Source organism: Lonchura striata, chromosome 29, assembly GCF_050655825.1.
Source record: "Lonchura striata isolate lonStrDom1 chromosome 29, ASM5065582v1, whole genome shotgun sequence".
Classification (NCBI taxonomy): domain Eukaryota; kingdom Metazoa; phylum Chordata; class Aves; order Passeriformes; family Estrildidae; genus Lonchura; species Lonchura striata.
In genome coordinates, this window is record NC_140731.1 from 6,912,057 (window position 1) to 6,938,158 (window position 26,102).

The window sequence follows — 26,102 nt, forward strand, 5'->3', positions numbered from 1 at the left end:
CCCAGGGCCAGAGCTTGGCCAGGGCTCCTTCACCCTCTTATGAAGGAGGGCTTGAGAGCACTTTAAAAATCCCCAGCAGGGGAGTAGCATAAAACAGCTTTAATATTAAGTGACAGCACCACAGAGTTCCTTGGCAAGAGTCACTCTGCTCCTGACTGGACACTTCAGGCACACCAAGGAAACAAAGCAACAACAAAACCAAACAAAATCCAGGCAATCAAACCAAAAAGGAGTCAAGAACTGTCCCGGTGTCTGTGTGTCTCTGTGTGTTTGTGTGTGTGTGTGTGTGACGAAAGGACAGTGAGGGCAAGGATAAAAGGAATACAGCCTAAAAGCTAAACAGAGCTGTGGAATAACACTTAACAATATTCAACTTCGCTTATAACTTCTATTAAGCTTCACAAATTAGCAAAAGAACAACTCTTAGCAGCATTTAACTTTGCTTACAGCTTGTGACTTTGTCGCTATAAGACATGTGAAAGCACGACGCGAGCCACCTGCTATTTGCAAGGTAAAGCTAAAAGTTTATTCTCTGACTCCAACTTTTATACTTTCCCAAAGGTGACATTGGATTGGAGAGTGAATGGGCCACCTGTCCAAAGACATTGGACAAACCACTAGTACATCAAGTTTGTCCAGCCCCATAAAAGATTGTAAACAATATGTTGTTGACAGAAATTGTGTGGGAAGGTTCTCCAACAGAATGGAAACTCAGAAGGCTTTAGAAAATCTTAAGAATCAGGGTGACATGACTTAACCTTACTTCCAGGCCTGACTGGCTCAGCTATCCAAGGCAATCAAAGCCCTCAGAGAGCAGCATTTCTGCCACATTTCCCTGAGCACAGGCACTCCTGATTGCACACAGACACAAAGAGTCACTACAAGGCACCTGTGAGAAATTCCCCTGAGCAAAGGGAAATGCTCCCTGTGGAGGCTTTGGCATCTCCCCAGGGGATGAAGGGTTGAGCCTGGAGCAGACAGTGTCTGTGATGAGCTCCAGAGGAGCTGAGCCCAGGGGCTGCTGGCCAAGGCCCTGGCCCAGTGAGCATTTCTCAGCTGGCAGGGCGGCCTGAGAAGGGGAGAGGGGAATGCACCAGACCAGGAACCATGGAACCAAGCGACCATTGTTACACTGTAGGGCCATGTGAGAAGAAGTGACCATTGGGACACTGTGGGGCCTTGTGAGACCAAGGGACCATTGGGACACTGTGGGACCATGTGAGATCAAGAGACCATTGGGACACTGTGAGTCCTCATGGATTCATGGACACCACTGTGACATTGCTGGGCCTCATGGAAGCAAGGGGACCCTAGTGACGCCGTGTGCCTCAGTGGAATGTAGGCATCATTGTGACACTGTGAGGCCCCATCCAGCCAAGGTTCCATTGGGACACTGCGAGACCCCACGGAAACAAAGCTCCAGGGTAACACAGAGAGGCTGCCTGTAATCAGTGCTCCATTGTGACACTGTGGAGCCAAAGGAGACCGTTGTGACACTGCAAACACCCATGCTCCATTGGTCCAAAGGTCCATTGTGTCATTGCAGGACTCATGGAACAGAGGAGTCACATGACACTGTGGGGCCTGTGGAACCATGGAGAACATTGTGACACTGCAAGGCCTCAAGGAATCATTAGGACTGTTATATGTCTATAGGATAATTCATGCAAATAAAATTGTCGTCTATTTTATAGTTATGTGCTGTTAAATTATACTCTTATAAGAAGTTTTTAAATCGCACAAGCCAGCAACAGCGATTGCAACACCATGTGAAAGCCACCTGGACAAGAGAGGGAGGACTTTATTTACAAGCGAACGAAAGTGGCCAGCCCAGAGAGGGATCATGCATCAAGGTTGTCCGAGAAACACCCGGACGATAAATACACGATAAATATCCGAGACCGAGATAGTCAGAGCCATCAGGGAGGTACATCTCAAATCCGAATTCCGGGACTGCAAACACAGGTGTTCATCACTCTCCGGACACGTATTGTTCAACTTGCCACAGAGAAAAGAACTCCACATGAATACATGCACTTTGAAAAGGAAGAAAGGGGACTCTGGCTCAGGCAAGGAAAATCGTATAAAAATGGGTCAGACAGGACGGTCGGTGTGAAGCATAGAGGACCCTCTGCTGCAGCTGTCAAACCTGTGTCTCACCCGGTGGCAATCCCGGGCTCCACATTGACTTTTTTTTATAGTGGCTTTTTTTCATTTTTCTCAAAGTTTATATTTGGTACACTTAATAACTTTTATTAAATTAAAAATTAATAACTTGGAGCCTTGCATTTCTAACATGTTCATCACATTCGGTTTCTCATGATAAGCCTATCTACTTCTGCTAATTCTGAGATGGGGAAAATGAACTGTCATGATTCCCGCTTGCACTAAAGGATTGTGACACGGGCTGACTTTGTGATGCCAGAGTCTTCTGTGCCATCACAGCGCAACTGTATGACATCCCAGAGTGATAGAGCAGCACTGGCTCTGTGACATCACAAGGGGGATTTGTGAGATCTCAGGGTGGGCTGTGACATCCCAGGAGGCAGTGTGACATCTCAGGGGCTCTGTGACCTTACTGGGGAGGTCACTTCAAGCCAGCTCCCACTCACAGTTCCTCCCAGAGAAGTCCAAAGCTGCTCGTGCCCGGTGGCATCCCGTGTCCCTCTGGGTCCCCCTGCCCCTGGCGCTGCAGCCTCCCCCTGAGGATGATCGAGGAGATCAAGCCCAGAGTCTGACATGGGGACAGGGGCTCAGGGCGGTCACAGTTGGAAAAGGAAGACAGGGACCCCCTAGCAGCATCCCTGTGCCCCCAGGGCCAGAGCTTGGCCAGGGCTCCTTCACCCTCTTATGAAGGAGGGCTTGAGAGCACTTTAAAAATCCCCAGCAGGGGAGTAGCATAAAACAGCTTTAAGATTAAGTGACAGCACCACAGAGTTCCTTGGCAAGAGTCACTCTGCTCCTGACTGGACACTTCAGGCACAGCAAGGAAACAAAGCAACAACAAAACCAAACAAAATCCAGGCAATCAAACCAAAAAGGAGTCAAGAACTGTCCCGGTGTCTGTGTGTCTCTGTGTGTTTGTGTGTGTGTGTGTGTGACGAAAGGACAGTGAGGGCAAGGAAAAAAGGAATACAGCCTAAAAGCTAAACAGAGCTGTGGAATAACACTTAACAATATTCAACTTCGCTTATAACTTCTATTAAGCTTCACAAATTAGCAAAAGAACAACTCTTAGCAGCATTTAACTTTGCTTACAGCTTGTGACTTTGTCGCTATAAGACACGTGAAAGCACGACGCGAGCCACCTGCTATTTGCAAGGTAAAGCTAAAAGTTTATTCTCTGACTCCAACTTTTATACTTTCCCAAAGGTGACATTGGATTGGAGAGTGAATGGGCCACCTGTCCAAAGACATTGGACAAACCACTAGTACATCAAGTTTGTCCAGCCCCATAAAAGATTGTAAACAATATGTTGTTGACAGAAATTGTGTGGGAAGGTTCTCCAACAGAATGGAAACTCAGAAGGCTTTAGAAAATCTTAAGAATCAGGGTGACATGACTTAACCTTACTTCCAGGTCTGACTGGCTCAGCTATCCAAGGCAATCAAAGCCCTCAGAGAGCAGCATTTCTGCCACATTTCCCTGAGCACAGGCACTCCTGTGTGCACACAGACACAAAGAGTCACTACAAGGCACCTGTGAGAAATTCCCCTGAGCAAAGGGAAATGTTCCCTGTGGAGGCTTTGGAATCTCCCCAGGGGATGAAGGGTTGAGCCTGGAGCAGACAGTGTCTGTGATGAGCTCCAGAGGAGCTGAGCCCAGGGGCTGCTGGCCAAGGCCCTGGCCCAGTGAGCATTTCTCAGCTGGCAGGGCGGCCTGAGAAGGGGAGAGGGGAATGCACCAGACCAGGAACCATGGAACCAAGCAACCATTGTTACACTGTGGGGCCATGTGAGAAGAAGTGACCATTGGGACACTGTGGGGCCTTGTGAGACCAAGGGACCATTGGGACACTGTGGGACCATGTGAGATCAAGAGGCCATTGGGATACTGTGAGTCCTCATGGATTCATGGACACCACTGTGACATTGCTGGGCCTCATGGAAGCAAGGGGACCCTAGTGACGCCGTGTGCCTCAGTGGAATGTAGGCATCATTGTGACACTGTGAGGCCCCATCCAGCCAAGGCTCCATTGGGACACTGCGAGACCCCACGGAAACAAAGCTCCAGGGTAACACAGAGAGGCTGCCTGTAATCAGTGCTCCATTGGGACACTGTGGAGCCAAAGGAGAGCGTTGTGACACTGCAAACACCCATGGTCCATTGGTGCAAAGGTCCATTGTGACATTGCAGGACTCATGGAACAGAGGAGTCACATGACACTGTGGGGCCTGTGGAACCATGGAGAACATTGTGACACTGCAAGGCCTCAAGGAATCATTAGGACTGTTATATGTCTATAGGATAATTCATGCAAATAAAATTGTCGTCTATTTTATAGTTATGTGCTGTTAAATTATACTCTTATAAGAAGTTTTTAAATCGCACAAGCCAGCAACAGCGATTGCAACACCATGTGAAAGCCACCTGGACAAGAGAGGGAGGACTTTATTTACAAGCGAACGAAAGTGGCCAGCCCAGAGAGGGATCATGCATCAAGGTTGTCCGAGAAACACCCGGACGATAAATACACGATAAATATTCGAGACCGAGATAGTCAGAGCCATCAGGGAGGTACATCTCAAATCCGAATTCCGGGACTGCAAACACAGGTGTTCATCACTCTCCGGACACGTATTGTTCAACTTGCCACAGAGAAAAGAACTCCACATGAATACATGCACTTTGAAAAGGAAGAAAGGGGACTCTGGCTCAGGCAAGGAAAATCGTATAAAAATGGGTCAGACAGGACGGTCGGTGTGAAGCATAGAGGACCCTCTGCTGCAGCTGTCAAACCTGTGTCTCACCCGGTGGCAATCCCGGGCTCCACATTGACTTTTTTTATAGTGGCTTTTTTTCATTTTTCTCAAAGTTTATATTTGGTACACTTAATAACTTTTATTAAATTAAAAATTAATAACTTGGAGCCTTGCATTTCTAACATGTTTATCACATTCGGTTTCTCATGATAAGCCTATCTACTTCTGCTAATTCTGAGATGGGGAAAATGAACTGTCATGATTCCCGCTTGCACTAAAGGATTGTGACACGGGCTGACTTTGTGATGCCAGAGTCTTCTGTGCCATCACAGCGCAACTGTATGACATCCCAGAGTGATAGAGCAGCACTGGCTCTGTGACATCACAAGGGGGATTCGTGAGATCTCAGGGTGGGCTGTGACATCCCAGGAGGCAGTGTGACATCTCAGGGGCTCTGTGACCTTCTTGGGGAGGTCACTTCAAGCCAGCTCCCACTCACAGTTCCTCCCAGAGAAGTCCAAAGCTGCTCGTGCCCGGTGGCATCCCGTGTCCCTCTGGGTCCCCCTGCCCCTGGCGCTGCAGCCTCCCCCTGAGGATGATCGAGGAGATCAAGCCCAGAGTCTGACATGGGGACAGGGGCTCAGGGCGGTCACAGTTGGAAAAGGAAGACAGGGACCCCCTAGCAGCATCCCTGTGCCCCCAGGGCCAGAGCTTGGCCAGGGCTCCTTCACCCTCTTATGAAGGAGGGCTTGAGAGCACTTTAAAAATCCCCAGCAGGGGAGTAGCATAAAACAGCTTTAAGATTAAGTGACAGCACCACAGAGTTCCTTGGCAAGAGTCACTCTGCTCCTGACTGGACACTTCAGGCACAGCAAGGAAACAAAGCAACAACAAAACCAAACAAAATCCAGGCAATCAAACCAAAAAGGAGTCAAGAACTGTCCCGGTGTCTGTGTGTCTCTGTGTGTTTGTGTGTGTGTGTGTGTGACGAAAGGACAGTGAGGGCAAGGATAAAAGGAATACAGCCTAAAAGCTAAACAGAGCTGTGGAATAACACTTAACAATATTCAACTTCGCTTATAACTTCTATTAAGCTTCACAAATTAGCAAAAGAACAACTCTTAGCAGCATTTAACTTTGCTTACAGCTTGTGACTTTGTCGCTATAAGACACGTGAAAGCACGACGCGAGCCACCTGCTATTTGCAAGGTAAAGCTAAAAGTTTATTCTCTGACTCCAACTTTTATACTTTCCCAAAGGTGACATTGGATTGGAGAGTGAATGGGCCACCTGTCCAAAGACATTGGACAAACCACTAGTACATCAAGTTTGTCCAGCCCCATAAAAGATTGTAAACAATATGTTGTTGACAGAAATTGTGTGGGAAGGTTCTCCAACAGAATGGAAACTCAGAAGGCTTTAGAAAATCTTAAGAATCAGGGTGACATGACTTAACCTTACTTCCAGGTCTGACTGGCTCAGCTATCCAAGGCAATCAAAGCCCTCAGAGAGCAGCATTTCTGCCACATTTCCCTGAGCACAGGCACTCCTGTGTGCACACAGACACAAAGAGTCACTACAAGGCACCTGTGAGAAATTCCCCTGAGCAAAGGGAAATGTTCCCTGTGGAGGCTTTGGAATCTCCCCAGGGGATGAAGGGTTGAGCCTGGAGCAGACAGTGTCTGTGATGAGCTCCAGAGGAGCTGAGCCCAGGGGCTGCTGGCCAAGGCCCTGGCCCAGTGAGCATTTCTCAGCTGGCAGGGCGGCCTGAGAAGGGGAGAGGGGAATGCACCAGACCAGGAACCATGGAACCAAGCAACCATTGTTACACTGTGGGGCCATGTGAGAAGAAGTGACCATTGGGACACTGTGGGGCCTTGTGAGACCAAGGGACCATTGGGACACTGTGGGACCATGTGAGATCAAGAGGCCATTGGGATACTGTGAGTCCTCATGGATTCATGGACACCACTGTGACATTGCTGGGCCTCATGGAAGCAAGGGGACCCTAGTGACGCCGTGTGCCTCAGTGGAATGTAGGCATCATTGTGACACTGTGAGGCCCCATCCAGCCAAGGCTCCATTGGGACACTGCGAGACCCCACGGAAACAAAGCTCCAGGGTAACACAGAGAGGCTGCCTGTAATCAGTGCTCCATTGTGACACTGTGGAGCCAAAGGAGAGCGTTGTGACACTGCAAACACCCATGGTCCATTGGTGCAAAGGTCCATTGTGACATTGCAGGACTCATGGAACAGAGGAGTCACATGACACTGTGGGGCCTGTGGAACCATGGAGAACATTGTGACACTGCAAGGCCTCAAGGAATCATTAGGACTGTTATATGTCTATAGGATAATTCATGCAAATAAAATTGTCGTCTATTTTATAGTTATGTGCTGTTAAATTATACTCTTATAAGAAGTTTTTAAATCGCACAAGCCAGCAACAGCGATTGCAACACCATGTGAAAGCCACCTGGACAAGAGAGGGAGGACTTTATTTACAAGCGAACGAAAGTGGCCAGCCCAGAGAGGGATCATGCATCAAGGTTGTCCGAGAAACACCCGGACGATAAATACACGATAAATATTCGAGACCGAGATAGTCAGAGCCATCAGGGAGGTACATCTCAAATCCGAATTCCGGGACTGCAAACACAGGTGTTCATCACTCTCCGGACACGTATTGTTCAACTTGCCACAGAGAAAAGAACTCCACATGAATACATGCACTTTGAAAAGGAAGAAAGGGGACTCTGGCTCAGGCAAGGAAAATCGTATAAAAATGGGTCAGACAGGACGGTCGGTGTGAAGCATAGAGGACCCTCTGCTGCAGCTGTCAAACCTGTGTCTCACCCGGTGGCAATCCCGGGCTCCACATTGACTTTTTTTATAGTGGCTTTTTTTCATTTTTCTCAAAGTTTATATTTGGTACACTTAATAACTTTTATTAAATTAAAAATTAATAACTTGGAGCCTTGCATTTCTAACATGTTTATCACATTCGGTTTCTCATGATAAGCCTATCTACTTCTGCTAATTCTGAGATGGGGAAAATGAACTGTCATGATTCCCGCTTGCACTAAAGGATTGTGACACGGGCTGACTTTGTGATGCCAGAGTCTTCTGTGCCATCACAGCGCAACTGTATGACATCCCAGAGTGATAGAGCAGCACTGGCTCTGTGACATCACAAGGGGGATTCGTGAGATCTCAGGGTGGGCTGTGACATCCCAGGAGGCAGTGTGACATCTCAGGGGCTCTGTGACCTTCTTGGGGAGGTCACTTCAAGCCAGCTCCCACTCACAGTTCCTCCCAGAGAAGTCCAAAGCTGCTCGTGCCCGGTGGCATCCCGTGTCCCTCTGGGTCCCCCTGCCCCTGGCGCTGCAGCCTCCCCCTGAGGATGATCGAGGAGATCAAGCCCAGAGTCTGACATGGGGACAGGGGCTCAGGGCGGTCACAGTTGGAAAAGGAAGACAGGGACCCCCTAGCAGCATCCCTGTGCCCCCAGGGCCAGAGCTTGGCCAGGGCTCCTTCACCCTCTTATGAAGGAGGGCTTGAGAGCACTTTAAAAATCCCCAGCAGGGGAGTAGCATAAAACAGCTTTAAGATTAAGTGACAGCACCACAGAGTTCCTTGGCAAGAGTCACTCTGCTCCTGACTGGACACTTCAGGCACAGCAAGGAAACAAAGCAACAACAAAACCAAACAAAATCCAGGCAATCAAACCAAAAAGGAGTCAAGAACTGTCCCGGTGTCTGTGTGTCTCTGTGTGTTTGTGTGTGTGTGTGTGTGACGAAAGGACAGTGAGGGCAAGGATAAAAGGAATACAGCCTAAAAGCTAAACAGAGCTGTGGAATAACACTTAACAATATTCAACTTCGCTTATAACTTCTATTAAGCTTCACAAATTAGCAAAAGAACAACTCTTAGCAGCATTTAACTTTGCTTACAGCTTGTGACTTTGTCGCTATAAGACACGTGAAAGCACGACGCGAGCCACCTGCTATTTGCAAGGTAAAGCTAAAAGTTTATTCTCTGACTCCAACTTTTATACTTTCCCAAAGGTGACATTGGATTGGAGAGTGAATGGGCCACCTGTCCAAAGACATTGGACAAACCACTAGTACATCAAGTTTGTCCAGCCCCATAAAAGATTGTAAACAATATGTTGTTGACAGAAATTGTGTGGGAAGGTTCTCCAACAGAATGGAAACTCAGAAGGCTTTAGAAAATCTTAAGAATCAGGGTGACATGACTTAACCTTACTTCCAGGCCTGACTGGCTCAGCTATCCAAGGCAATCAAAGCCCTCAGAGAGCAGCATTTCTGCCACATTTCCCTGAGCACAGGCACTCCTGTGTGCACACAGACACAAAGAGTCACTACAAGGCACCTGTGAGAAATTCCCCTGAGCAAAGGGAAATGCTCCCTGTGGAGGCTTTGGCATCTCCCCAGGGGATGAAGGGTTGAGCCTGGAGCAGACAGTGTCTGTGATGAGCTCCAGAGGAGCTGAGCCCAGGGGCTGCTGGCCAAGGCCCTGGCCCAGTGAGCATTTCTCAGCTGGCAGGGCGGCCTGAGAAGGGGAGAGGGGAATGCACCAGACCAGGAACCATGGAACCAAGCAACCATTGTTACACTGTGGGGCCATGTGAGAAGAAGTGACCATTGGGACACTGTGGGGCCTTGTGAGACCAAGGGACCATTGGGACACTGTGGGACCATGTGAGATCAAGAGACCATTGGGACACTGTGAGTCCTCATGGATTCATGGACACCACTGTGACATTGCTGGGCCTCATGGAAGCAAGGGGACCCTAGTGACGCCGTGTGCCTCAGTGGAATGTAGGCATCATTGTGACACTGTGAGGCCCCATCCAGCCAAGGCTCCATTGGGACACTGCGAGACCCCACGGAAACAAAGCTCCAGGGTAACACAGAGAGGCTGCCTGTAATCAGTGCTCCATTGTGACACTGTGGAGCCAAAGGAGACCGTTGTGACACTGCAAACACCCATGGTCCATTGGTCCAAAGGTCCATTGTGTCATTGCAGGACTCATGGAACAGAGGAGTCACATGACACTGTGGGGCCTGTGGAACCATGGAGAACATTGTGACACTGCAAGGCCTCAAGGAATCATTAGGACTGTTATATGTCTATAGGATAATTCATGCAAATAAAATTGTCGTCTATTTTATAGTTATGTGCTGTTAAATTATACTCTTATAAGAAGTTTTTAAATCGCACAAGCCAGCAACAGCGATTGCAACACCATGTGAAAGCCACCTGGACAAGAGAGGGAGGACTTTATTTATAAGAGAACGAAAGTGGCCAGCCCAGAGAGGGATCATGCATCAAGGTTGTCCGAGAAACACCCGGACGATAAATACACGATAAATATCCGAGACCGAGATAGTCAGAGCCATCAGGGAGGTACATCTCAAATCCGAATTCCGGGACTGCAAGCACAGGTGTTCATCACTCTCCGGACACGTATTGTTCAACTTGCCACAGAGAAAAGAACTCCACATGAATACATGCACTTTGAAAAGGAAGAAAGGGGACTCTGGCTCAGGCAAGGAAAATCGTATAAAAATGGGTCAGACAGGACGGTCGGTGTGAAGCATAGAGGACCCTCTGCTGCAGCTGTCAAACCTGTGTCTCACCCGGTGGCAATCCCGGGCTCCACATTGACTTTTTTTTATAGTGGTTTTTTTCATTTTTCTCAAAGTTTATATTTGGTACACTTAATAACTTTTATTAAATTAAAAATTAATAACTTGGAGCCTTGCATTTCTAACATGTTTATCACATTCGGTTTCTCATGATAAGCCTATCTACTTCTGCTAATTCTGAGATGGGGAAAATGAACTGTCATGATTCCCGCTTGCACTAAAGGATTGTGACACGGGCTGACTTTGTGATGCCAGAGTCTTCTGTGCCATCACAGCGCAACTGTATGACATCCCAGAGTGATAGAGCAGCACTGGCTCTGTGACATCACAAGGGGGATTCGTGAGATCTCAGGGTGGGCTGTGACATCCCAGGAGGCAGTGTGACATCTCAGGGGCTCTGTGACCTTCTTGGGGAGGTCACTTCAAGCCAGCTCCCACTCACAGTTCCTCCCAGAGAAGTCCAAAGCTGCTCGTGCCCGGTGGCATCCCGTGTCCCTCTGGGTCCCCCTGCCCCTGGCGCTGCAGCCTCCCCCTGAGGATGATCGAGGAGATCAAGCCCAGAGTCTGACATGGGGACAGGGGCTCAGGGCGGTCACAGTTGGAAAAGGAAGACAGGGACCCCCTAGCAGCATCCCTGTGCCCCCAGGGCCAGAGCTTGGCCAGGGCTCCTTCACCCTCTTATGAAGGAGGGCTTGAGAGCACTTTAAAAATCCCCAGCAGGGGAGTAGCATAAAACAGCTTTAAGATTAAGTGACAGCACCACAGAGTTCCTTGGCAAGAGTCACTCTGCTCCTGACTGGACACTTCAGGCACAGCAAGGAAACAAAGCAACAACAAAACCAAACAAAATCCAGGCAATCAAACCAAAAAGGAGTCAAGAACTGTCCCGGTGTCTGTGTGTCTCTGTGTGTTTGTGTGTGTGTGTGTGTGACGAAAGGACAGTGAGGGCAAGGATAAAAGGAATACAGCCTAAAAGCTAAACAGAGCTGTGGAATAACACTTAACAATATTCAACTTCGCTTATAACTTCTATTAAGCTTCACAAATTAGCAAAAGAACAACTCTTAGCAGCATTTAACTTTGCTTACAGCTTGTGACTTTGTCGCTATAAGACACGTGAAAGCACGACGCGAGCCACCTGCTATTTGCAAGGTAAAGCTAAAAGTTTATTCTCTGACTCCAACTTTTATACTTTCCCAAAGGTGACATTGGATTGGAGAGTGAATGGGCCACCTGTCCAAAGACATTGGACAAACCACTAGTACATCAAGTTTGTCCAGCCCCATAAAAGATTGTAAACAATATGTTGTTGACAGAAATTGTGTGGGAAGGTTCTCCAACAGAATGGAAACTCAGAAGGCTTTAGAAAATCTTAAGAATCAGGGTGACATGACTTAACCTTACTTCCAGGCCTGACTGGCTCAGCTATCCAAGGCAATCAAAGCCCTCAGAGAGCAGCATTTCTGCCACATTTCCCTGAGCACAGGCACTCCTGTGTGCACACAGACACAAAGAGTCACTACAAGGCACCTGTGAGAAATTCCCCTGAGCAAAGGGAAATGCTCCCTGTGGAGGCTTTGGCATCTCCCCAGGGGATGAAGGGTTGAGCCTGGAGCAGACAGTGTCTGTGATGAGCTCCAGAGGAGCTGAGCCCAGGGGCTGCTGGCCAAGGCCCTGGCCCAGTGAGCATTTCTCAGCTGGCAGGGCGGCCTGAGAAGGGGAGAGGGGAATGCACCAGACCAGGAACCATGGAACCAAGCAACCATTGTTACACTGTGGGGCCATGTGAGAAGAAGTGACCATTGGGACACTGTGGGGCCTTGTGAGACCAAGGGACCATTGGGACACTGTGGGACCATGTGAGATCAAGAGACCATTGGGACACTGTGAGTCCTCATGGATTCATGGACACCACTGTGACATTGCTGGGCCTCATGGAAGCAAGGGGACCCTAGTGACGCCGTGTGCCTCAGTGGAATGTAGGCATCATTGTGACACTGTGAGGCCCCATCCAGCCAAGGCTCCATTGGGACACTGCGAGACCCCACGGAAACAAAGCTCCAGGGTAACACAGAGAGGCTGCCTGTAATCAGTGCTCCATTGTGACACTGTGGAGCCAAAGGAGACCGTTGTGACACTGCAAACACCCATGGTCCATTGGTCCAAAGGTCCATTGTGTCATTGCAGGACTCATGGAACAGAGGAGTCACATGACACTGTGGGGCCTGTGGAACCATGGAGAACATTGTGACACTGCAAGGCCTCAAGGAATCATTAGGACTGTTATATGTCTATAGGATAATTCATGCAAATAAAATTGTCGTCTATTTTATAGTTATGTGCTGTTAAATTATACTCTTATAAGAAGTTTTTAAATCGCACAAGCCAGCAACAGCGATTGCAACACCATGTGAAAGCCACCTGGACAAGAGAGGGAGGACTTTATTTATAAGAGAACGAAAGTGGCCAGCCCAGAGAGGGATCATGCATCAAGGTTGTCCGAGAAACACCCGGACGATAAATACACGATAAATATCCGAGACCGAGATAGTCAGAGCCATCAGGGAGGTACATCTCAAATCCGAATTCCGGGACTGCAAGCACAGGTGTTCATCACTCTCCGGACACGTATTGTTCAACTTGCCACAGAGAAAAGAACTCCACATGAATACATGCACTTTGAAAAGGAAGAAAGGGGACTCTGGCTCAGGCAAGGAAAATCGTATAAAAATGGGTCAGACAGGACGGTCGGTGTGAAGCATAGAGGACCCTCTGCTGCAGCTGTCAAACCTGTGTCTCACCCGGTGGCAATCCCGGGCTCCACATTGACTTTTTTTTATAGTGGTTTTTTTCATTTTTCTCAAAGTTTATATTTGGTACACTTAATAACTTTTATTAAATTAAAAATTAATAACTTGGAGCCTTGCATTTCTAACATGTTTATCACATTCGGTTTCTCATGATAAGCCTATCTACTTCTGCTAATTCTGAGATGGGGAAAATGAACTGTCATGATTCCCGCTTGCACTAAAGGATTGTGACACGGGCTGACTTTGTGATGCCAGAGTCTTCTGTGCCATCACAGCGCAACTGTATGACATCCCAGAGTGATAGAGCAGCACTGGCTCTGTGACATCACAAGGGGGATTTGTGAGATCCCAGGGTGGGCTGTGACATCCCAGGAGGCAGTGTGACATCTCAGGGGCTCTGTGACCTTACTGGGGAGGTCACTTCAAGCCAGCTCCCACTCACAGCTCCTCCCAGAGAGGTCCAAAGCTGCTCGTGCCCGGTGGCATCCCGTGTCCCTCTGGGTCCCCCTGCCCCTGGCGCTGCAGCCTCCCCCTGAGGATGATCGAGGAGATCAAGCCCAGAGTCTGACATGGGGACAGGGGCTCAGGGCGGTCACAGTTGGAAAAGGAAGACAGGGACCCCCTAGCAGCATCCCTGTGCCCCCAGGGCCAGAGCTTGGCCAGGGCTCCTTCACCCTCTTATGAAGGAGGGCTTGAGAGCACTTTAAAAATCCCCAGCAGGGGAGTAGCATAAAACAGCTTTAAGATTAAGTGACAGCACCACAGAGTTCCTTGGCAAGAGTCACTCTGCTCCTGACTGGACACTTCAGGCACAGCAAGGAAACAAAGCAACAACAAAACCAAACAAAATCCAGGCAATCAAACCAAAAAGGAGTCAAGAACTGTCCCGGTGTCTGTGTGTCTCTGTGTGTTTGTGTGTGTGTGTGTGTGACGAAAGGACAGTGAGGGCAAGGATAAAAGGAATACAGCCTAAAAGCTAAACAGAGCTGTGGAATAACACTTAACAATATTCAACTTCGCTTATAACTTCTATTAAGCTTCACAAATTAGCAAAAGAACAACTCTTAGCAGCATTTAACTTTGCTTACAGCTTGTGACTTTGTCGCTATAAGACACGTGAAAGCACGACGCGAGCCACCTGCTATTTGCAAGGTAAAGCTAAAAGTTTATTCTCTGACTCCAACTTTTATACTTTCCCAAAGGTGACATTGGATTGGAGAGTGAATGGGCCACCTGTCCAAAGACATTGGACAAACCACTAGTACATCAAGTTTGTCCAGCCCCATAAAAGATTGTAAACAATATGTTGTTGACAGAAATTGTGTGGGAAGGTTCTCCAACAGAATGGAAACTCAGAAGGCTTTAGAAAATCTTAAGAATCAGGGTGACATGACTTAACCTTACTTCCAGGCCTGACTGGCTCAGCTATCCAAGGCAATCAAAGCCCTCAGAGAGCAGCATTTCTGCCACATTTCCCTGAGCACAGGCACTCCTGTGTGCACACAGACACAAAGAGTCACTACAAGGCACCTGTGAGAAATTCCCCTGAGCAAAGGGAAATGCTCCCTGTGGAGGCTTTGGCATCTCCCCAGGGGATGAAGGGTTGAGCCTGGAGCAGACAGTGTCTGTGATGAGCTCCAGAGGAGCTGAGCCCAGGGGCTGCTGGCCAAGGCCCTGGCCCAGTGAGCATTTCTCAGCTGGCAGGGCGGCCTGAGAAGGGGAGAGGGGAATGCACCAGACCAGGAACCATGGAACCAAGCGACCATTGTTACACTGTGGGGCCATGTGAGAAGAAGTGACCATTGGGACACTGTGGGGCCTTGTGAGACCAAGGGACCATTGGGACACTGTGGGACCATGTGAGATCAAGAGACCATTGGGACACTGTGAGTCCTCATGGATTCATGGACACCACTGTGACATTGCTGGGCCTCATGGAAGCAAGGGGACCCTAGTGACGCCGTGTGCCTCAGTGGAATGTAGGCATCATTGTGACACTGTGAGGCCCCATCCAGCCAAGGCTCCATTGGGACACTGCGAGACCCCACGGAAACAAAGCTCCAGGGTAACACAGAGAGGCTGCCTGTAATCAGTGCTCCATTGTGACACTGTGGAGCCAAAGGAGACCGTTGTGACACTGCAAACACCCATGGTCCATTGGTCCAAAGGTCCATTGTGTCATTGCAGGACTCATGGAACAGAGGAGTCACATGACACTGTGGGGCCTGTGGAACCATGGAGAACATTGTGACACTGCAAGGCCTCAAGGAATCATTAGGACTGTTATATGTCTATAGGATAATTCATGCAAATAAAATTGTCGTCTATTTTATAGTTATGTGCTGTTAAATTATACTCTTATAAGAAGTTTTTAAATCGCACAAGCCAGCAACAGCGATTGCAACACCATGTGAAAGCCACCTGGACGAGAGAGGGAGGACTTTATTTACAAGCGAACGAAAGTGGCCAGCCCAGAGAGGGATCATGCATCAAGGTTGTCCGAGAAACACCCGGACGATAAATACACGATAAATATCCGAGACCGAGATAGTCAGAGCCATCAGGGAGGTACATCTCAAATCCGAATTCCGGGACTGCAAGCACAGGTGTTCATCACTCTCCGGACACGTATTGTTCAACTTGCCACAGAGAAAAGAACTCCACATGAATACATGCACTTTGAAAAGGAAGAAAGGGGACTCTGGCTCAGGCAAGGAAAGTCGCATAAAAATGGGTCAGACAGGACGGTCGGTGTGAAGCATAGAGGACCCTCTGCTGCAGCTGTCAAACCTGTGTCTCACCCGGTGGCAATCCCGGGCTCCACATTGACTTTTTTTTATAGTGGCTTTTTTTCATTTTTCTCAAAGTTTATATTTGGTACACTTAATAACTTTTATTAAATTAAAAATTAATAACTTGGAGCCTTGCATTTCTAACATGTTTATCACATTCGGTTTCTCATGATAAGCCTATCTACTTCTGCTAATTCTGAGATGGGGAAAATGAACTGTCATGATTCCCGCTTGCACTAAAGGATTGTGACACGGGCTGACTTTGTGATGCCAGAGTCTTCTGTGCCATCACAGCGCAACTGTATGACATCCCAGAGTGATAGAGCAGCACTGGCTCTGTGACATCACAAGGGGGATTTGTGAGATCTCAAGGTGGGCTGTGACATCCCAGGAGGCAGTGTGACATCTCAGGGGCTCTGTGACCTTACTGGGGAGGTCACTTCAAGCCAGCTCCCACTCACAGTTCCTCCCAGAGAAGTCCAAAGCTGCTCGTGCCCGGTGGCATCCCGTGTCCCTCTGGGTCCCCCTGCCCCTGGCGCTGCAGCCTCCCCCTGAGGATGATCGAGGAGATCAAGCCCAGAGTCTGACATGGGGACAGGGGCTCAGGGCGGTCACAGTTGGAAAAGGAAGACAGGGACCCCCTAGCAGCATCCCTGTGCCCCCAGGGCCAGAGCTTGGCCAGGGCTCCTTCACCCTCTTATGAAGGAGGGCTTGAGAGCACTTTAAAAATCCCCAGCAGGGGAGTAGCATAAAACAGCTTTAAGATTAAGTGACAGCACCACAGAGTTCCTTGGCAAGAGTCACTCTGCTCCTGACTGGACACTTCAGGCACAGCAAGGAAACAAAGCAACAACAAAACCAAACAAAATCCAGGCAATCAAACCAAAAAGGAGTCAAGAACTGTCCCGGTGTCTGTGTGTCTCTGTGTGTTTGTGTGTGTGTGTGTGTGACGAAAGGACAGTGAGGGCAAGGATAAAAGGAATACAGCCTAAAAGCTAAACAGAGCTGTGGAATAACACTTAACAATATTCAACTTCGCTTATAACTTCTATTAAGCTTCACAAATTAGCAAAAGAACAACTCTTAGCAGCATTTAACTTTGCTTACAGCTTGTGACTTTGTCGCTATAAGACACGTGAAAGCACGACGCGAGCCACCTGCTATTTGCAAGGTAAAGCTAAAAGTTTATTCTCTGACTCCAACTTTTATACTTTCCCAAAGGTGACATTGGATTGGAGAGTGAATGGGCCACCTGTCCAAAGACATTGGACAAACCACTAGTACATCAAGTTTGTCCAGCCCCATAAAAGATTGTAAACAATATGTTGTTGACAGAAATTGTGTGGGAAGGTTCTCCAACAGAATGGAAACTCAGAAGGCTTTAGAAAATCTTAAGAATCAGGGTGACATGACTTAACCTTACTTCCAGGCCTGACTGGCTCAGCTATCCAAGGCAATCAAAGCCCTCAGAGAGCAGCATTTCTGCCACATTTCCCTGAGCACAGGCACTCCTGTGTGCACACAGACACAAAGAGTCACTACAAGGCACCTGTGAGAAATTCCCCTGAGCAAAGGGAAATGCTCCCTGTGGAGGCTTTGGCATCTCCCCAGGGGATGAAGGGTTGAGCCTGGAGCAGACAGTGTCTGTGATGAGCTCCAGTGGAGCTGAGCCCAGGGGCTGCTGGCCAAGGCCCTGGCCCAGTGAGCATTTCTCAGCTGGCAGGGCGGCCTGAGAAGGGGAGAGGGGAATGCACCAGACCAGGAACCATGGAACCAAGCAACCATTGTTACACTGTGGGGCCATGTGAGAAGAAGTGACCATTGGGACACTGTGGGGCCTTGTGAGACCAAGGGACCATTGGGACACTGTGGGACCATGTGAGATCAAGAGACCATTGGGACACTGTGAGTCCTCATGGATTCATGGACACCACTGTGACATTGCTGGGCCTCATGGAAGCAAGGGGACCCTAGTGACGCCGTGTGCCTCAGTGGAATGTAGGCATCATTGTGACACTGTGAGGCCCCATCCAGCCAAGGTTCCATTGGGACACTGTGAGACCCCACGGAAACAAAGCTCCAGGGTAACACAAAGAGGCTGCCTGTAATCAGTGCTCCATTGTGACACTGTGGAGCCAAAGGAGACTGTTGTGACACTGCAAACACCCATGGTCCATTGGTCCAAAGGTCCATTGTGACATTGCAGGACTCATGGAACAGAGGAGTCACATGACACTGTGGGGCCTGTGGAACCATGGAGAACATTGTGACACTGCAAGGCCTCAAGGAATCATTAGGACTGTTATATGTCTATAGGATAATTCGTGCAAATAAAATTGCCGTCTCTTTTATAGTTATGTGCTGTTAAATTATACTCTTATAAGAAGTTTTTAAATCGCACAAGCCAGCAACAGTGATTGCAACACCATGTGAAAGCCACCTGGACAAGAGAGGGAGGACTTTATTTATAAGAGAACGAAAGTGGCCAGCCCAGAGAGGGATCATGCATCAAGGTTGTCCGAGAAACACCCGGACGATAAATACACGATAAATATCCGAGACCGAGATAGTCAGAGCCATCAGGGAGGTACATCTCAAATCCGAATTCCGGGACTGCAAACACAGGTGTTCATCACTCTCCGGACACGTATTGTTCAACTTGCCACAGAGAAAAGAACTCCACATGAATACATGCACTTTGAAAAGGAAGAAAGGGGACTCTGGCTCAGGCAAGGAAAATCGTATAAAAATGGGTCAGACAGGACGGTCGGTGTGAAGCATAGAGGACCCTCTGCTGCAGCTGTCCAACCTGTGTCTCACCCGGTGGCAATCCCAGGCTCCACATTGACTTTTTTTTATAGTGGCTTTTTTTCATTTTTCTCAAAGTTTATATTTGGTACACTTAATAACTTTTATTAAATTAAAAATTAATAACTTGGAGCCTTGCATTTCTAACATGTTTATCACATTCGGTTTCTCATGATAAGCCTATCTACTTCTGCTAATTCTGAGATGGGGAAAATGAACTGTCATGATTCCCGCTTGCACTAAAGGATTGTGACACGGGCTGACTTTGTGATGCCAGAGTCTTCTGTGCCATCACAGCGCAACTGTATGACATCCTAGAGTGCTAGAGCAGCACTGGCTCTGTGACATCACAAGGGGGATTTGTGAGATCTCAGGGTGGGCTGTGACATCCCAGGAGGCAGTGTGACATCTCAGGGGCTCTGTGACCTTACTGGGGAGGTCACTTCAAGCCAGCTCCCACTCACAGCTCCTCCCAGAGAGGTCCAAAGCTGCTCGTGCCCGGTGGCATCCCGTGTCCCTCTGGGTCCCCCTGCCCCTGGCGCTGCAGCCTCCCCCTGAGGATGTTCTAGGAGATCAAGCCCAGAGCCTGACATGGGGACAGGGGCTCAGGGCTGTCAAAGTTGGAGAAGGGAGACAGGGACCCCCTAGCAGCATCCCTGTGCCCCCAGGGCCAGAGCTTGGCCAGGGCTCCTTCACCCTCTTATGAAGGAGGGCTTGAGAGCACTTTAAAAATCCCCAGCAGGGGAGTAGCATAAAACAGCTTTAAGATTAAGTGACAGCACCACAGAGTTCCTTGGCAAGAGTCACTCTGCTCCTGACTGGACACTTCAGGCACACCAAGGAAACAAAGCAACAACAAAACCAAACAAAATCCAGGCAATCAAACCAAAAAGGAGTCAAGAACTGTCCCGGTGTCTGTGTGTCTCTGTGTGTTTGTGTGTGTGTGTGTGTGACGAAAGGACAGTGAGGGCAAGGATAAAAGGAATAGAGCCTAAAAGCTAAACAGAGCTGTGGAATAACACTTAACAATATTCAACTTCGCTTATAACTTCTATTAAGCTTCACAAATTAGCAAAAGAACAACTCTTAGCAGCATTTAACTTTGCTTACAGCTTGTGACTTTGTCGCTATAAGACACGTGAAAGCACGACGCGAGCCACCTGCTATTTGCAAGGTAAAGCTAAAAGTTTATTCTCTGACTCCAACTTTTATACTTTCCCAAAGGTGACATTGGATTGGAGAGTGAATGGGCCACCTGTCCAAAGACATTGGACAAACCACTAGTACATCAAGTTTGTCCAGCCCCATAAAAGATTGTAAACAATATGTTGTTGACAGAAATTGTGTGGGAAGGTTCTCCAACAGAATGGAAACTCAGAAGGCTTTAGAAAATCTTAAGAATCAGGGTGACATGACTTAACCTTACTTCCAGGCCTGACTGGCTCAGCTATCCAAGGCAATCAAAGCCCTCAGAGAGCAGCATTTCTGCCACATTTCCCTGAGCACAGGCACTCCTGTGTGCACACAGACACAAAGAGTCACTACAAGGCACCTGTGAGAAATTCCCCTGAGCAAAGGGAAATGCTCCCTGTGGAGGCTTTGGCATCTCCCCAGGGGATGAAGGGTTGAGCCTGGAGCAGACAGTGTCTGTGATGAGCTCCAGAGGAGCTGAGCCCAGGGGCTGCTGGCCAAGGCCCTGGCCCAGTGAGCATTTCTCAGCTGGCAGGGCGGCCTGAGAAGGGGAGAGGGGAATGCACCAGACCAGGAACCATGGAACCAAGCAACCATTGTTACACTGTGGGGCCATGTGAGAAGAAGTGACCATTGGGACACTGTGGGGCCTTGTGAGACCAAGGGACCATTGGGACACTGTGGGACCATGTGAGATCAAGAGGCCATTGGGATACTGTGAGTCCTCATGGATTCATGGACACCACTGTGACATTGCTGGGCCTCATGGAAGCAAGGGGACCCTAGTGACGCCGTGTGCCTCAGTGGAATGTAGGCATCATTGTGACACTGTGAGGCCCCATCCAGCCAAGGCTCCATTGGGACACTGCGAGATCCCACGGAAACAAAGCTCCAGGGTAACACAGAGAGGCTGCCTGTAATCAGTGCTCCATTGTGACACTGTGGAGCCAAAGGAGAGCGTTGTGACACTGCAAAGCCCCATGGTCCATTGGTGCAAAGGTCCATTGTGACATTGCAGGACTCATGGAACAGAGGAGTCACATGACACTGTGGGGCCTGTGGAACCATGGAGAACATTGTGACACTGCAAGGCCTCAAGGAATCATTAGGACTGTTATATGTCTATAGGATAATTCATGCAAATAAAATTGTCGTCTATTTTATAGTTATGTGCTGTTAAATTATACTCTTATAAGAAGTTTTTAAATCGCACAAGCCAGCAACAGCGATTGCAACACCATGTGAAAGCCACCTGGACAAGAGAGGGAGGACTTTATTTACAAGCGAACGAAAGTGGCCAGCCCAGAGAGGGATCATGCATCAAGGTTGTCCGAGAAACACCCGGACGATAAATACACGATAAATATTCGAGACCGAGATAGTCAGAGCCATCAGGGAGGTACATCTCAAATCCGAATTCCGGGACTGCAAACACAGGTGTTCATCACTCTCCGGACACGTATTGTTCAACTTGCCACAGAGAAAAGAACTCCACATGAATACATGCACTTTGAAAAGGAAGAAAGGGGACTCTGGCTCAGGCAAGGAAAATCGTATAAAAATGGGTCAGACAGGACGGTCGGTGTGAAGCATAGAGGACCCTCTGCTGCAGCTGTCAAACCTGTGTCTCACCCGGTGGCAATCCCGGGCTCCACATTGACTTTTTTTATAGTGGCTTTTTTTCATTTTTCTCAAAGTTTATATTTGGTACACTTAATAACTTTTATTAAATTAAAAATTAATAACTTGGAGCCTTGCATTTCTAACATGTTTATCACATTCGGTTTCTCATGATAAGCCTATCTACTTCTGCTAATTCTGAGATGGGGAAAATGAACTGTCATGATTCCCGCTTGCACTAAAGGATTGTGACACGGGCTGACTTTGTGATGCCAGAGTCTTCTGTGCCATCACAGCGCAACTGTATGACATCCCAGAGTGATAGAGCAGCACTGGCTCTGTGACATCACAAGGGGGATTCGTGAGATCTCAGGGTGGGCTGTGACATCCCAGGAGGCAGTGTGACATCTCAGGGGCTCTGTGACCTTCTTGGGGAGGTCACTTCAAGCCAGCTCCCACTCACAGTTCCTCCCAGAGAAGTCCAAAGCTGCTCGTGCCCGGTGGCATCCCGTGTCCATCTGGGTCCCCCTGCCCCTGGCGCTGCAGCCTCCCCCTGAGGATGATCGAGGAGATCAAGCCCAGAGTCTGACATGGGGACAGGGGCTCAGGGCGGTCACAGTTGGAAAAGGAAGACAGGGACCCCCTAGCAGCATCCCTGTGCCCCCAGGGCCAGAGCTTGGCCAGGGCTCCTTCACCCTCTTATGAAGGAGGGCTTGAGAGCACTTTAAAAATCCCCAGCAGGGGAGTAGCATAAAACAGCTTTAAGATTAAGTGACAGCACCACAGAGTTCCTTGGCAAGAGTCACTCTGCTCCTGACTGGACACTTCAGGCACACCAAGGAAACAAAGCAACAACAAAACCAAACAAAATCCAGGCAATCAAACCAAAAAGGAGTCAAGAACTGTCCCGGTGTCTGTGTGTCTCTGTGTGTTTGTGTGTGTGTGTGTGTGACGAAAGGACAGTGAGGGCAAGGATAAAAGGAATAGAGCCTAAAAGCTAAACAGAGCTGTGGAATAACACTTAACAATATTCAACTTCGCTTATAACTTCTATTAAGCTTCACAAATTAGCAAAAGAACAACTCTTAGCAGCATTTAACTTTGCTTACAGCTTGTGACTTTGTCGCTATAAGACACGTGAAAGCACGACGCGAGCCACCTGCTATTTGCAAGGTAAAGCTAAAAGTTTATTCTCTGACTCCAACTTTTATACTTTCCCAAAGGTGACATTGGATTGGAGAGTGAATGGGCCACCTGTCCAAAGACATTGGACAAACCACTAGTACATCAAGTTTGTCCAGCCCCATAAAAGATTGTAAACAATATGTTGTTGACAGAAATTGTGTGGGAAGGTTCTCCAACAGAATGGAAACTCAGAAGGCTTTAGAAAATCTTAAGAATCAGGGTGACATGACTTAACCTTACTTCCAGGCCTGACTGGCTCAGCTATCCAAGGCAATCAAAGCCCTCAGAGAGCAGCATTTCTGCCACATTTCCCTGAGCACAGGCACTCCTGTGTGCACACAGACACAAAGAGTCACTACAAGGCACCTGTGAGAAATTCCCCTGAGCAAAGGGAAATGCTCCCTGTGGAGGCTTTGGCATCTCCCCAGGGGATGAAGGGTTGAGCCTGGAGCAGACAGTGTCTGTGATGAGCTCCAGAGGAGCTGAGCCCAGGGGCTGCTGGCCAAGGCCCTGGCCCAGTGAGCATTTCTCAGCTGGCAGGGCGGCCTGAGAAGGGGAGAGGGGAATGCACCAGACCAGGAACCATGGAACCAAGCAACCATTGTTACACTGTGGGGCCATGTGAGAAGAAGTGACCATTGGGACACTGTGGGGCCTTGTGAGACCAAGGGACCATTGGGACACTGTGGGACCATGTGAGATCAAGAGACCATTGGGACACTGTGAGTCCTCATGGATTCATGGACACCACTGTGACATTGCTGGGCCTCATGGAAGCAAGGGGACCCTAGTGACGCCGTGTGCCTCAGTGGAATGTAGGCATCATTGTGACACTGTGAGGCCCCATCCAGCCAAGGCTCCATTGGGACACTGCGAGACCCCACGGAAACAAAGCTCCAGGGTAACACAGAGAGGCTGCCTGTAATCAGTGCTCCATTGTGACACTGTGGAGCCAAAGGAGAGCGTTGTGACACTGCAAACACCCATGGTCCATTGGTCCAAAGGTCCATTGTGTCATTGCAGGACTCATGGAACAGAGGAGTCACATGACACTGTGGGGCCTGTGGAACCATGGAGAACATTGTGACACTGCAAGGCCTCAAGGAATCATTAGGACTGTTATATGTCTATAGGATAATTCATGCAAATAAAATTGTCGTCTATTTTATAGTTATGTGCTGTTAAATTATACTCTTATAAGAAGTTTTTAAATCGCACAAGCCAGCAACAGCGATTGCAACACCATGTGAAAGCCACCTGGACAAGAGAGGGAGGACTTTATTTATAAGAGAACGAAAGTGGCCAGCCCAGAGAGGGATCATGCATCAAGGTTGTCCGAGAAACACCCGGACGATAAATACACGATAAATATCCGAGACCGAGATAGTCAGAGCCATCAGGGAGGTACATCTCAAATCCGAATTCCGGGACTGCAAGCACAGGTGTTCATCACTCTCCGGACACGTATTGTTCAACTTGCCACAGAGAAAAGAACTCCACATGAATACATGCACTTTGAAAAGGAAGAAAGGGGACTCTGGCTCAGGCAAGGAAAATCGTATAAAAATGGGTCAGACAGGACGGTCGGTGTGAAGCATAGAGGACCCTCTGCTGCAGCTGTCAAACCTGTGTCTCACCCGGTGGCAATCCCGGGCTCCACATTGACTTTTTTTTATAGTGGCTTTTTTTCATTTTTCTCAAAGTTTATATTTGGTACACTTAATAACTTTTATTAAATTAAAAATTAATAACTTGGAGCCTTGCATTTCTAACATGTTTATCACATTCGGTTTCTCATGATAAGCCTATCTACTTCTGCTAATTCTGAGATGGGGAAAATGAACTGTCATGATTCCCGCTTGCACTAAAGGATTGTGACACGGGCTGACTTTGTGATGCCAGAGTCTTCTGTGCCATCACAGCGCAACTGTATGACATCCCAGAGTGATAGAGCAGCACTGGCTCTGTGACATCACAAGGGGGATTTGTGAGATCCCAGGGTGGGCTGTGACATCCCAGGAGGCAGTGTGACATCTCAGGGGCTCTGTGACCTTACTGGGGAGGTCACTTCAAGCCAGCTCCCACTCACAGCTCCTCCCAGAGAGGTCCAAAGCTGCTCGTGCCCGGTGGCATCCCGTGTCCCTCTGGGTCCCCCTGCCCCTGGCGCTGCAGCCTCCCCCTGAGGATGATCGAGGAGATCAAGCCCAGAGTCTGACATGGGGACAGGGGCTCAGGGCGGTCACAGTTGGAAAAGGAAGACAGGGACCCCCTAGCAGCATCCCTGTGCCCCCAGGGCCAGAGCTTGGCCAGGGCTCCTTCACCCTCTTATGAAGGAGGGCTTGAGAGCACTTTAAAAATCCCCAGCAGGGGAGTAGCATAAAACAGCTTTAAGATTAAGTGACAGCACCACAGAGTTCCTTGGCAAGAGTCACTCTGCTCCTGACTGGACACTTCAGGCACAGCAAGGAAACAAAGCAACAACAAAACCAAACAAAATCCAGGCAATCAAACCAAAAAGGAGTCAAGAACTGTCCCGGTGTCTGTGTGTCTCTGTGTGTTTGTGTGTGTGTGTGTGTGACGAAAGGACAGTGAGGGCAAGGATAAAAGGAATACAGCCTAAAAGCTAAACAGAGCTGTGGAATAACACTTAACAATATTCAACTTCGCTTATAACTTCTATTAAGCTTCACAAATTAGCAAAAGAACAACTCTTAGCAGCATTTAACTTTGCTTACAGCTTGTGACTTTGTCGCTATAAGACACGTGAAAGCACGACGCGAGCCACCTGCTATTTTCAAGGTAAAGCTAAAAGTTTATTCTCTGACTCCAACTTTTATACTTTCCCAAAGGTGACATTGGATTGGAGAGTGAATGGGCCACCTGTCCAAAGACATTGGACAAACCACTAGTACATCAAGTTTGTCCAGCCCCATAAAAGATTGTAAACAATATGTTGTTGACAGAAATTGTGTGGGAAGGTTCTCCAACAGAATGGAAACTCAGAAGGCTTTAGAAAATCTTAAGAATCAGGGTGACATGACTTAACCTTACTTCCAGGCCTGACTGGCTCAGCTATCCAAGGCAATCAAAGCCCTC